The 13087-nt window shown below is 45.8% G+C and overlaps 1 pseudogene; it reads right to left on the minus strand.

Annotated features, from left to right (window-relative positions):
- Positions 1-5148: 5148 nt before the first annotated feature.
- On the minus strand, positions 5149-5616 carry LOC105986680 (annotated as a pseudogene).
- Positions 5617-13087: the final 7471 nt, after the last annotated feature.

A 13087-nucleotide genomic window follows, 5' to 3' on the forward strand; every position in this document is an offset into this window, starting at 1 on the left:
CCCCTCTGTACAGTATTTTCACAATAAAAAATAAATTAAAAAAAAGCTCCTACTGAAATCATGCTACTCCTGTCAAAAAACTGCCAAAAAAACGACTGTTTAAACACATACTTTTCTTTTCTTTCTTTTTTCTTTTTCTTTTTGTTGGTCGTGGGGCTTGAACTCTAGGCTTGGGTGCTGTCCCTGCGCTCTTCAGCTCAAGGCAAGCGCTCTACTGCTTGAGCCACAGCCCCACTTCCTGTTTTCTGGTGGTTTATTGGAGATAAGAGTCTCACGGACTTTCCTGCCTGGGCTGGCTTTGAACCACGATCCTCAGATCACGGTTACCACTTGAGCCTTTTTCTTGTTTTTCAATTAAATGAAGAAAATAAATGAATAATAAATTTCTTTGATCTCAGACCACTTGATGCTTGATGACATAATGACTCTCTGTGTTAAACTTTTAATTCTATCAGGACTAGGAACCTTGTGCTTTTTAAAAGAGGAGAACTGGGGCTGGGAATGTGGCTTAGTGGTAGAGTGTCTACTTAGCATGCATGAAGCCATGGGTTCAATTCCTCAGTACCACATAAACAGAAAAAGCTGGAAGTGGCACTGTGGTTCAAGTGGTAGAGTGCTAACCTTGAGCAAAAGCAGCTCAGGGACAGTGCCCAGGCCCTGAGTTCAAGCCCTAGCACCAGAAATACATACATACACACATACATACTTAAAAAAAAGAGCTGCCAGGGACCAGTGGCTACTAATCCTAGCTACTCAGGAGGCTGAGATCTGAGGATTGTGGTTTGAAGCCAGCCCATTCAGGAAAGATTCTTATCTCCAATAAACTACTCAGAAAAAGCTGGGAGTGGTGCTGTGGCTGAAATAGTAGAGCACTACCTTGAGCATAAACAGGCTCAAGGACAGGGCCTAAGCCTTGAGTTCAAGCCCCAGGACTGGCAAAAAAAGAAAAAAAATTAGGTTTTCCTCTTCTAAGATAGCCTGGTTAAACTTCTAGGACTGTGTTAATTTCATTCTAGAAACCACACTTAAAGAAGGCTAAGAATATTAAAGTAAGGTTCAGCAGTGATTAAAACAAATGCTTGAAGAATTTGGGTGCTTGTCATGGTGCTAATCATTACAGTTTTTTTATTTGTGTGTGTGTGTGTGTGTGTGTGTTTGTGTGTATTGGGGCTTGAACTCAAGCCCTGTGTACTGTTCCCTAGCTTTTTCACTCAAGGCTGGCATTCTATCACTTAAGCCATGGCTCCACTTCTGGCTTTTTGCTGGTTAATTGGAAATACGATCTCCCAATAAATTACACCATGTGCAAATCTGTATCTTTCTGATTGTTACCGGATCATTTCAGAATAGGTTTCAAAATAGTGTGTGTGTGTGTGTGTGTGTGTGTGTGTGTGTGTGTGTGTGTGTGTAAAACATTAGAATGGATTCTAAGTAAGAAATTCTAAGATTTCCACTAGGTTTGGCTGTAGACCCTGACTGCTATAGACAGAGGAAAAGGAGCAAGCAGTATCTTTTGGGCTGATCTAGAGTTCCTTGTCTGCCCAGATATAACCTCATGCCATGCTGGAACAGAGCAGCTGGAATGGAACACACTGTGCTGTCATGCGGGCAAGATGACTTGTTAGAACAGAGATGAGAGTTAGGTGCCAGTAGCTCATTAGCCTGTAATCTCAGGAGACTGAGATCTAGAGGATGGCCGTTCAAGGCCAGCCTAAGGCAGAAAAAATCTGTAATAGTCTATCTCCAATAAACTGACAAAAAGCAGGGCTGGGGCATGACTTAAGTAGTACAGTGCCATTTGTGAGCAAGCAAGCTAAGTGACAGCCCAACTTTCAAGCCCTGGTACCAGGAGAAAACTCCTATCTTCAGAGTGAGTGATGATGAAGAAGAAAAACCTGATGCCAAACTACAGTACTTTTCCTTCTTTAGCTTCACCACCATTATTCTGACTTTGTGAAAATGATTAACCATCTCTGTGCCTCTGAGTGGCCATTGGTGTGAAGCTCTTTGAAAGGGCACCTAGCACATCAAGCAGGTGGTATCCAGGCCAGCTACCCACCTGCCTTTGCTGCCAGGACCAGGCTCAGCCAAGCTGCAGGTGGCTCTGCAGACTGGATATAACGTGCCCCCAACATTTTGTTAGGATATTCTTCAAATCTACAGAACATACAGACTTGCAATCACTTCCTGTATCCCCACCCCACTGGAACACACAGTTGTTGACCTTTTTTTGGGGGGGGGGAGTCTTGAACTCTGGGTCTGGGCGCTGTCCCTGAGCTCTTCAGCTCAAGGTAAGAACTCTACCACTTGAACCACAGAGCCTCTTCCAGTTTTCTGGTGGTTAATTGTAGATATGAGTCTCACAGACTATCCTGCCGGGGCTGGCTTTGAACCACAATCCTCAGATCTCAATCTCCTGGGTAGCTAGGATTACAGGTATGAGCCACTGGAGCCCAGCAGCTGTTAACCTTTTACCATCATCCAATAGATTTGATCACTGCACTTACGAGGAAGAAAACCATATAAACTCTCCCAAAAGATATGGAACATAGTTTAAAGACCAATTATTTAAGTATTGTATTAAGGACGGTATTTTATTTCTCTCTCTCTTTTTTTTTTGTCGGTGGTGGGGCTTGAACTCTGGGCCTGGGCGCTGTCCCTGCGCTCTTTAGCTCAAGGCGAGTACTCCACCACTTGAGCCACAGCACCACTTCCAGTTTTCTGGAAGATAAGAGTCTCACGGACTTTCCTTCCCGGGCTGGCTTTGAACCTCGATCCTCAGATCTCAGCCTCCTGAGTAGCTAGGATTACAGGTATGAGCCACCAGTGCCCGGCAAGGCAGTATTTTAAACTCTTCATTATTGCAGTGGAAGAATTGTTGTTGTTGTTGTTGTTATTGCCAGTCCTGGGGCTTGAACTCAGGGCCTGGGCACCATTCCTGAGCTTTTTTGCTCAAGGCTAGCACTCTACCACTTGAGCCACAGTGCCACTTCTGTCTTTTTCTGTGTATGGGGTACTGAGGAATCGAACCTAGGGCTTCATGTATGCTAGGCAAGCACTCTACCCCTAAACCATCTTCCCAGCCCCAGAAGAAATATTTAGAAATCAGTGGGAGCATACAGAAGAAGCTCAGATTTCTGTCTGAGGGAGGTCTTACCCCACCTTCACGTCTAGTGGAGACCATGAGCAACAGCACTGGCTCTCCCCAGTGACCCTCACCTGGATGGGACGGCCCAGAGGAAGCAGCATCCAAAGGCACCACACATTCTACCCCTTAGGTTGGAAATTCTACTCCCGGAGTCTGGTAAAGGATGAGGATCTATCTGCTTCCTCTTTCATTTGCTCACTAAGTTGCAATGAACCATCTCCTGTGTACCAGGGGCTGGCTGCTAAAATGGAGTGTGGTAAACCCTACTGACCAATGGGATCTAAATGGCCCCACCTGCTTTCTAAACATTGTTAACACCTGTTCTAACATTAGTGATTTGTCAAATATCTCCCATGCGGATCCAAAAGTTCTTCATAGACCTGGTCCTAGGAAGCAGGGGGAGATCTCATTAGCTTAAAAGTGAACTCTTTTTTTTTCTTTGCAGATTTGAAACTGGAATTACACCCTATCCTAATCATAGTGCAAGACTTGTGTTTTACTGCTTTGATCCTGTCCATGTGCTCACCGACCTTGTGATTCCTCCCAGCCAATGGCAATGGTATGTGAATACAAGTTTTGCATTTACTTTCCTGCTGACTGAGCCTGAGCCCGGCTTGCCTCTAACCAACAACCATACCAACCTCCTTCCTCACTGGGAACTGCAGGCCCTCCTTTCTGCTCAGCTTTGTGTGTGTGTGTGTATGTGTGTGTGTGTGGTGTGTGTGTGCACGCACATGCACACCTGTGTGGTGGTCCTGAGGCTTGAACTCAGGCACAGGCACTGTCCTATAGCTGTATTGTTCAAAGCTGGTGCTCTATCACTCAAGCCACAGCTCCACTTCTGGCTTTTTGCTGGTTAATTGGAGGTAAGAGTCTCATGGACTTTTCTGCTATACTAGCCTCAAGTTGACGTCCTCAGATCTCAGCCTCCTGAGTAGCTAGGATTACAGGTGTGAGCCACCGGCGCCTGACCAGACTCGCCTGGCATGAGGCTATGCTGCTATGATAGGTATCAGCAGAGGGGAAAATGGATCTAAAGCCAAACCATTGGGTTCTGGCATTGCTCTATGCCTTGTGGAGTAGCCCAGTGCCTCATATTCACTCTCTAGAAACCAGAGAGAGTAAAAAGGTAGAAGGGTAAGTCAGTGATGCTTTGGGTGCTTGAGAAGCCAAGCTAGAGTCTACTAACACACACACACACACACACACACACACACACACACACACACACACACGCCAATCCTAGGGCTTGAACCCAGGACCCCACACTATTGCTTGGCTTCCCTCCCTCCCCCCCTTATAGTTGGCACGTTTCCACTTGAACCACTCCTCTAGTCAGGCATTTTGCTGATTAATTGAAAATGGAATCTCATAGACTTTTTTTTTTTGTCAGTCATGAGGCTTGAACTCTGGGCCTGGGCGCTGTCCCTCAGCTCTTCAGCTCAAGGCGAACACTCTACCACTGGAGCCACAGTGCCACTTCCAGTTTTCTAGTGGTTTATTGGAGATAAGAGTCTCACGAACTTTCCTGCCTGGGGTGGCTTTGAAGCGCGATCCTCAGATGTCAGCCTCCTGAGTAAGTAGGACTACAAGCGTGAGCCACCGGCGCCCGGCTTCTCATAGACTTTTTGACCCATGCAGGCTTTGAATTGCGATTCCTCAGGTCTCAGCTTCCTGAGTTGCTAGGATTATAAGTATGAATCACAAGCACCTAGCAAGCAGGACTTCTTTTCGGAAGTGGCTTTGCTGAACAAGTAATTGGTGATAAAGAGCATTGTGTCCATTGTGGGATTGCCTTTTTCTGTCTGTGGGAGAATGACAGCATGGGAATGCTCTGAGTTCCTTCCAGAGTTAGAAACAAATATATGGGTCCAGAGTTGGTAGAGATCACTCAGAATGTTTTACACAATTTGTGAATGAGGCATCGATGTTTATAAATCAGAAGGCTTTTTTGTGGAGGGGGGGAACTGTATATTTATAATTAGCCAGCTGGATTCAGTTTAGATGATTCCAATGTTGTTGGCAACATCTAAAGCTTCATAATCAGGAGCCAGTTGAACATATGCCTTCTTCTCTCCCTCAGGTCTGATCAGGGTATTGACCTTGGCCACATCAAGGTCATAGAGCTTCTTCACAGCCTCTTTGATCTGATGCTTGCTGGCCTTGACATCCACAATGAACACAAGTGTGTTGTTGTCTTCTATTTTCTTCCTGGCCGACTCACTGATCAGGGGGAACTTGGTGATGGCATAGGGGTCAAGCTTGTTTCTCCTGGGAGCACTCGTCTGAGGGTATTTGGGCTGTCTTTGGAGCCACAGCATCTTGGGTTGCCCAAAGGAGTGTGAAGTGCATATCTTCTTTTTGTGGCTGTGGACACCTTTCAGCACTGCCTTCTTGGCCTTCAAAGCCTTTTCCTTGGCTTCGGCTTTAGGAGGAGCAGGAGCTCCCTTCTTCGATTTCAGCACCATCTTGGTGAAAAAGGAATCAGAAGGCTTTTATTTAACACCCACCTGCACATCCACTGGCGATTGAATAGAGGGCCTCCATGTGCGCAACCACTTGAGCCAAGCCCCCTAATTCTTTTGCTAGTATTCTGTTTTTGAAATAGGCCCTCAATAACTTCACCTGGACTAACCTTGAACCACACTGAACCATGACCCTCCTGCTTCCTGATTATATGCTGGGATTACAGGGATGAACTATCATGCCCCGCTAGAAGGTTTTACATAAAAGATAAACTATTGGCAGTGGCACGCACGTTGGCCTTGAAGTTCTGTGCAGGTGTATTGTTGAGTAGGGGCTTTCGCTAGACAGGGCAGATCCCTTTTAGGTAGTGTGCCACCATCTCCACCCACCCAGTTTCCGTGATCCCTGTAAAATTTCGAGTTTGTGATCATCTATTTATTTACTTATTTATATATTTATTTTGGATTCGTTTAGTTTCTGTGTCAGGACTAGAGTTGTTTCATCCAAGTTACAAGTTTCCCACTGAAGTGCAATGGTTAGTGAGTGAATGGCCTGATCTATGATGTCAACATATGTTTAATTCATTACAAGCAATGGCCAAGAAGAGCAGGCAGAGCGCTGCAGGGAGACTTACAGGAGGCCACCAGGATGCGGTTGCTGCTTATGGTGATTTGACATCTAACTCAGAGCCTAATTGGGGGTTGGGGGGGCTTAAAGGGCCCTGGGCAGTTCAGCCTCTGTTCCCTGAGCTCTCAAGCTTTCCTCACACCCTTCCCTTTGTGAATATCCAATGCACTTCCTCCAGGATGCTGTACGCCAAATGTCAAGTGCCGGGGGAGAGATTTGCACAGCAAGCACAGGATGACTTGTGTGGCTCCCAGACCTACGAGTTCATCTTTTATTTACTGCCTTTTATTTTCTCTTTTTCAATTAACCTTACAATTCCTTTCAACTGGATGTGATGGAGGAAACTCTGTGGAGGAGGTGTTTTTATGTTTTTGCCTTTAAATAATGTAGCAGAAGCCCATGAAGTCAATGTCACCTTTTTAAAATAGTGTTTGTTTTTTTTCATGCATTACTCTGGGTGGATAGGAAGGCTGGCCAAGTATTCCAAGTTGTTTCTTAGCTTCAGAACATTCTCTTAGGCCTTCCTTCACAGAAAGGAGTTTGCAAAAGTTAAGGAAATGAAAACAAGGTTGGAGACGTGGCTCAGTTGGTAGAATGCCAGCCAATGAACAAAAGCATCAGGTACTGAGTTCGAGTCCTGCTCTTGGACCTAAAAAAATAAAGGCTTAAAAACTGGATGAGTGGATGTCAACAATTTGCCTGCTGGGATTTCAATCTAGTGGCCACTATGCAGAACTAGGTCTCCTAGGCTGTTGCATTACAGGCAGTGTGTGTGTGTTCTTTTCTATCTTTTTAAAATAATTTTTTATTGAGACTGATTACATAAATTTCACAGTATTGTGAGATAGTGATACTTAAAGTCACAAACACATTTAACCTTCCCAAGGCAAATTGTAATTATCATGGTCTATAATGTTTGTGAATTCTATGAGCTTTGACAATACAAATATTCTTCCACATCGGGTGGTATGTACATTTCTTTCCTTTTGCTTAGTGTCAGCTGTCCCCTTTTTCCCTCTCATTCCTCCCTCCCATCGCTGCCCTTGATCGCTTAGTTTGTGTTCATCAATGTCCAGTGCAGCAGATGGGCCCCTCTGTTGTATGTATTCCCTTGTTTCCCTCTGATTCTGTGTCCTCCTCCTGGCTTTCCTCAGATGTACACACACACACACACACACACACATGCTCATATGTATGTATGTATGTATATATATACACACACATATACATATATATCTGGTCAACAACATGGAGTCATTTAGAAATGGTACAACAAATTGAGTGGAGGTCCTTTGTTTCTCGAGTCCTGTTTACTTTGTCATATCTCCTTGCATTTTGGATTTAACACCCACATATCAGGGTTTGTTCTTTTCTGAGGAGTCTTGGAGGTCTGAGAAAAGGAGAGAATGACACGCAGAGAGACTAAGACCTCCCGAGCTGCCCTGTGGGAGCTCAGGAAGGACAGGAAGGACTGTGGAGGTTTGGAGTCCTGGCAGTTCCTAGGTCCTCACTGTAAGGGGACTAACAAGCCTCGAGAGGGTGGGGAGGGAGGAGAAGGAGGCAGAGCAGAAGGAGCAGAGTGCCGTATTTGCATGGTTCACTATAATTTGCATCCTTCGTGGACAGCTGAAGCCCCTCGGCTTGGGACTCCTGGAAGGACAGTGCCAGGGAACTTGCACTTTTTCAAAGGAGGAAGTTTTCTCACAGCATCAAGAAGCTCCTTTTTTCCCCTTCTCTCCCTACCCCAGTAACAATGTCTAGGAAATACCTAGAAAAAGGAGGGAAATAGGAAAGGCCTCTTGAACTAGCACGTTGGTAGTCTTGTTCACTTGTGAGAGACTCTCAATTTGCCCCCAAAGAGTTCTATGTATTTAGGGAAGTGGAGAGTGTTGCTTCAGAGGAATCTCTTCATGAGTCAACAGATTTGATTCCAGGCAAGTTTGGGTGATGCTAACATTTCCCTAGTTCCTATTTTTCCTCTGATGATATTGTATTCTGATATAATTAAAGTGTTATCATTGGGGCCCAGATATAGTGGTGCATGCCTGTAATCCCAGATGCTCGGGAAGTGAAGGCAGGAGGATCATATCCATATCCATTTGTGTAGAAGTATGACACCCGGCTGGGAATGTGGCTTAGTGGTAAAGTGCTTGCCTAGCATGCATGAAACCCTGGGTTCTCTTCTTCAATACCACATGAGCAGAAAAAGTCAGAAGTGGCGCTGTGCTAGAGTGCTAGCCTGGAGTAAAACAAGCTCAGGGATAATACCCTGAGTTCAGGCCCTGAGTTCAAGCCTCAGAACTGGAAAATAATGCAAGGTTTCTGCTGACCACACATGGTACATGTCTGTAATCCCGCAGAAGGATGAAGTCTGAGGCGCACCTGGGCTACATAGTAAGGTGCTGTCTGGAAAGAAAAAAAAAGACAAAAAGAAAAAGAAAACAAACTAGAAGAGAAGTGGCGTCTCAAGTAGTGAAGCCCAAGTTTGAGAAAAGAGCTAAGGGACAAGTCCTGAGTTAGAGACACATGTGCCCTCCCTCCTTGCTAAGGAAAAACTCCTTGGCTTTGGAAGGGATCTAGACTGCCCTCTGTATTTTGGGTGAACATGAACAATCCATGAACAATCCAATCCCACAGGCACCACTCAGGATAAAGATCAGTCAGAACTGGCCTGTGTGAATTTGAGCTTGGTTTGTTTTCTATTATAATCTGTCTAAGAAGGACCTTTCTGAAAAATTTTTTTTTTTTGGTTGGTTGTGGGGCCTGAACTGGGCCTGGGCGCTGTCCCTCGGCTCTTCAGCTCAAGGCAAGTGCTCTACCACTCAAGCCACAGCGCCATTTCCATGAATTTTGATTTTGATTTTTTTGCCAGTCCCAGGGCTTGAACTCAGGGCCTGGGCACTTTCTCTGAGCTTCTTTTGCTCCAGGTTAGCACTCTACCATTTGAGCCACAGCACCACACTTGTGACTTTTTCTGTGTATGTGGTACTGAGGCATCAAACCCAGGGCTTCATACATGCTAGTTAAACATTCTACCACTAAGCCACCTTTATATTTACAAAAACAAAACATTTTTATGAACTGGTTGTGCTCCAGTGGTAGCGTGCCAGCCTTGAGCAAGCCCCTCCCCCATCCCACCACAAAGTAATATACCAACTAAAATATTAGTGGTAAAGGGGATTTTATTTTGGCATGTCCACATATGTGTATCTTGGTCAGACTCATGTCCTCTGTGGCTCTCTGTCCTCCCTTCCCTCTCCTTTCTGACATTTTTTTTTTTTGGGTCCGGTCGTGGGGCCTGAAATCTGGGCCTGGGTGCTGTCCCTCAGCTCTTCAGCTCAAGGCTAGTGCTCTACCACTTGAACCACAGCGCCACTTCCGGCTTTTTAAATTTTCTGCTTATGTGGTGCTGAGGAATCGAACCCAGGGCCTTAAGCATGCAAGGCGAGCCCGCTACCACTGAGCCACCTTCCCAGCCCTCCTTTCTGACATTTGAAGACTTGCTGAATGCCACCCTTTTCCGACTGTTGTTGCTTTCCCTCAAATGCACAGGAAATGTCTGTGTGTCTGGCAGGCTCTCCTCCTTCTCCACCCTCCTATCCCCAAAAGTGTGGCTCAGCAAACAGAGCCTTCGCTATCCTCTCTCTTAAACATACTACAGCTACAGATCGGTTCCATTTCCTCCGTTCCTTTTCTTTTTGGTTCTAGGGTTTAAACTTGGCTTGTTGGGCAAACTGCTCTACCAGAGAGGACCACTCTCAGCCCTTTTGTGCTTTATGAAGGCCTTGTGGGTTTTTTGTTGTTGTTTTTGCCCGTGTTAGCTTTGGATCACCCTGCTCTTGCCTCTGCCTTCTGAATCGCATACCCAGGTTGTTTGTTGAGATGTGGGTCTCACTAACTTTTTGGCTGGCCTTAAACCATGATCCTTCCAATTTCTGCCTCCTGAGTAACAAGTCCCTGGATTACAGGCATGTGCCATCTTGCTCAGTTTCCATTTCCAATCAGCTGATGTTGAAAGACCATGTTTATATATATAACTTCAAATATTCCTAAAAAATTCCAACTTTTTCTCTTGAAATTTCTTTTCTTCTTTCTTTCTTTTTTTTTTTTTTGTTGGTTGTGGGGCCTGAACTCTGGGCCTGGGCGCTGTCCCTCAGCACTTCAGCTCAAGTCTAGTGCTCTACCACTGAGCCACAGCACTACTTCTGGCTTTTTTCTGTAGTACTGAGGAATCGAACCCAGGGCCTCATACATGCAAGGCAAGCACTCTACCACTAAGCCACCTTCCCAGCCTCTCTTGAAATTTCTATAAGGCTTTTTCTTTTCTTTTGTTTTGGTTGTGGGGCTTGAACTCAGGGCCTGGGCGCTATCCCTGAGCCTCTTTGTACTCTACCACTTGAGTCACCATACTACTTCCAGTTTTTGAATAGTTAATTAGAGATAAGAGTCTCACAGGAACTTTTCTGCTTGGGCTGGCTTCGAATCGTGAGCCTTGCCATCCTCAGATCTCAGCCTCCTGAGTAGCTAGGATTACAGGCGTGAGCTACAGGCGTGAGCTACAGGCGTGAGCCACAGGCGTGAGCCACCAGCACCTGGCAAGGCTATGCTTTTTTGTTGTTGTCACTACAAGGGCGAGGCCTCATGCTTGCTAGACATGCCTGACTGTTGCTGTACCACTTGGGACATTTCTTGGCCTGGCTTTTTGCTGGTTATTTTGGAGATGGAGTGTCATGGACTTTTCTGTCCAGATTGGCTTCCTTCCTTCCTTCTTTCTTTCTTTCTTTCTTCCTTCCTTCCTTTCTTTTTTTCTTTCTTTCTGTCAGTCGTGGGGCTTGAACTCTGGGCTTGGGCATTGTCTTTGCGCTCTTCAGCTCAAGGCGAGCACTCTACCATTTGAGCCACAGCATCACTTATGGTTTTCTAGTGGTTTATTGGAGATAAGAGTCTCTCAGATTTTCCTGCCTGGGCTGGCTTTGAACGGTGATTCTCAGATCTCAGCCTCCTCAGTAGCTAGGATTATAGGCATGAGCCACCAGCGCCCAGCTCCAGATTGGATTTGAATTGAGATCCACTTCTTCTCAGCCTCTTGAGTAGTTAAGATTATAGATGTGAACCACTGACACCCAGCTTGGCATGTCTGCATAGCAAGTCTGATAATCTGTCTTTACCTGAACGATTTTTTCAAATATAGTAATATGAGAGTTAGGGCTAGACTAAAAATTCTTTTAGTTCTTTTTTTTTTGGTCAGTCGTGGATCTTGAATTCTGGGCCTGGGCACTGTCCCTCAGCTCTTCAGCTCAAGGCTAGTGCTCCACCACTTGAGCCACAGCACCACTTCAGGTTTTCTGAGTGGCTTATTGGAGATAAGGTCTCATGGACTTTCCTGCCTGGGCTGACTTTGAACTGCGATCCTCAGATCTCAGCCTCCTGAGTAGCTATGATGACAGGCATGAGCCACCAGTGCCTAGCTCTTTTCTTTCTTTTTTCTTTTTTTGCCAGTCATGGGGCCTGAACTCTGGGTCTGGGAGCTGTCCCTCAGCTCTTCAGCTCAAGGTTAGTGCTCTACCACTGGAGCCACAGCACCACTTCCGGCTTTTTCTGTTTATGTGGTGCTGAGGAATCGAACCCAGGGCCTCATGCTTGCAAGGCATGCACTCTACTGCTGAGCTACCTTCCCAGCCCCCCTCTTTTCTTTCTTTAACGTGGTGTTTTGAATACCTACCATTGTCCTAGATTTAATGATATGGCAGCAAATAAATTAGACAAAGTTCTTGGGATAAGAAAGATGATCAACCACAGAAATTATTTACATAGAATATTAAATGTGTAAGAGATCTTTATTTTGAAGAAAAATATAGCAGAGATGAAGGATACACAGAGTATTTGTGTATTAAAAATAAGGTGGCCTTTTAGCAACACCTTGAGAGAAGCCTCTGCTGACATCTGTGAGAAAAGAGTCCCATGCACAGGAGACAAACATCAGTGCAAAGACTCTCAGGAGACAGCCCAGGGGACATCCTGGAGTGACTACGGAACAGCTGGCAGAGCAGCCTGGCTGGTCAGCTGGTAGTGAGGTTAGAGGGGTAAAGGTAAGGGCAAATCTGAGCCATAGAGGAGAGTTTAGCCACTTTGGCTTTTCATTGTCCTTAGCCTCTTTGTGCTCAAAGCTAGCGCTCTACCATTTGAGCCTCAGCACTGCTTCCTGTTTTCTGGTGCTTAATTGGAGATAAGAGTCTCATGGACTTTCCTGCCCAGGCTAGCTTTGAACTGCTGTCCTCGGATCTCAGCTTCCTCAGTAGCTAGGATTACAGGCGTGAGCCACTGGTGCCCGGCTGCTTTGGCTTTTATTGTGGTGAGATATGGAACCAAGAGAGGGATTGGAGCCAAAGAGGGAGAGATTCTGATTCCACAGGATCACTGGATTAAGAAGGGCAAGACACAGGTAAAATAGGAGAGATCAGTTTGGAGACCACTGCATTTATTTTGAAAGTTCATGGTACCAGAAATTAATCAGAAACATTTGATGTGTTTGCAAAAGCGGGGGTGGGGTGGGGTGGGGGGGAGCAAAGTGCTATGGAACACAAAAAGGCGGGAAACAATTATTTTTGGAATGCTCAACTTGTAAGAAAAACAACTGTGTGGCAGCTGCTCTTGGCTTCCAGGCCCTTCCAGCTTTAATTCCGGCTTACACCTTCTGGGGTTTTCGCAGCCGTCCTAGAAAGCACTGCAGGGTGTCCATGCGGCCGGGAGGTGGCGCCACGGGACCACGAGCCGCGGAAAGTGAAGCCTTGCAGCCCCGCCAGAATCCAGCAGCACAGCCCGCAGGTCCGCACCGGTGCTGGGGCT

This window comes from Dipodomys ordii, unplaced genomic scaffold, assembly GCF_000151885.1.
Source record: "Dipodomys ordii isolate 6190 unplaced genomic scaffold, Dord_2.0 Scaffold36, whole genome shotgun sequence".
NCBI classification, from domain to species: Eukaryota; Metazoa; Chordata; class Mammalia; order Rodentia; family Heteromyidae; genus Dipodomys; species Dipodomys ordii.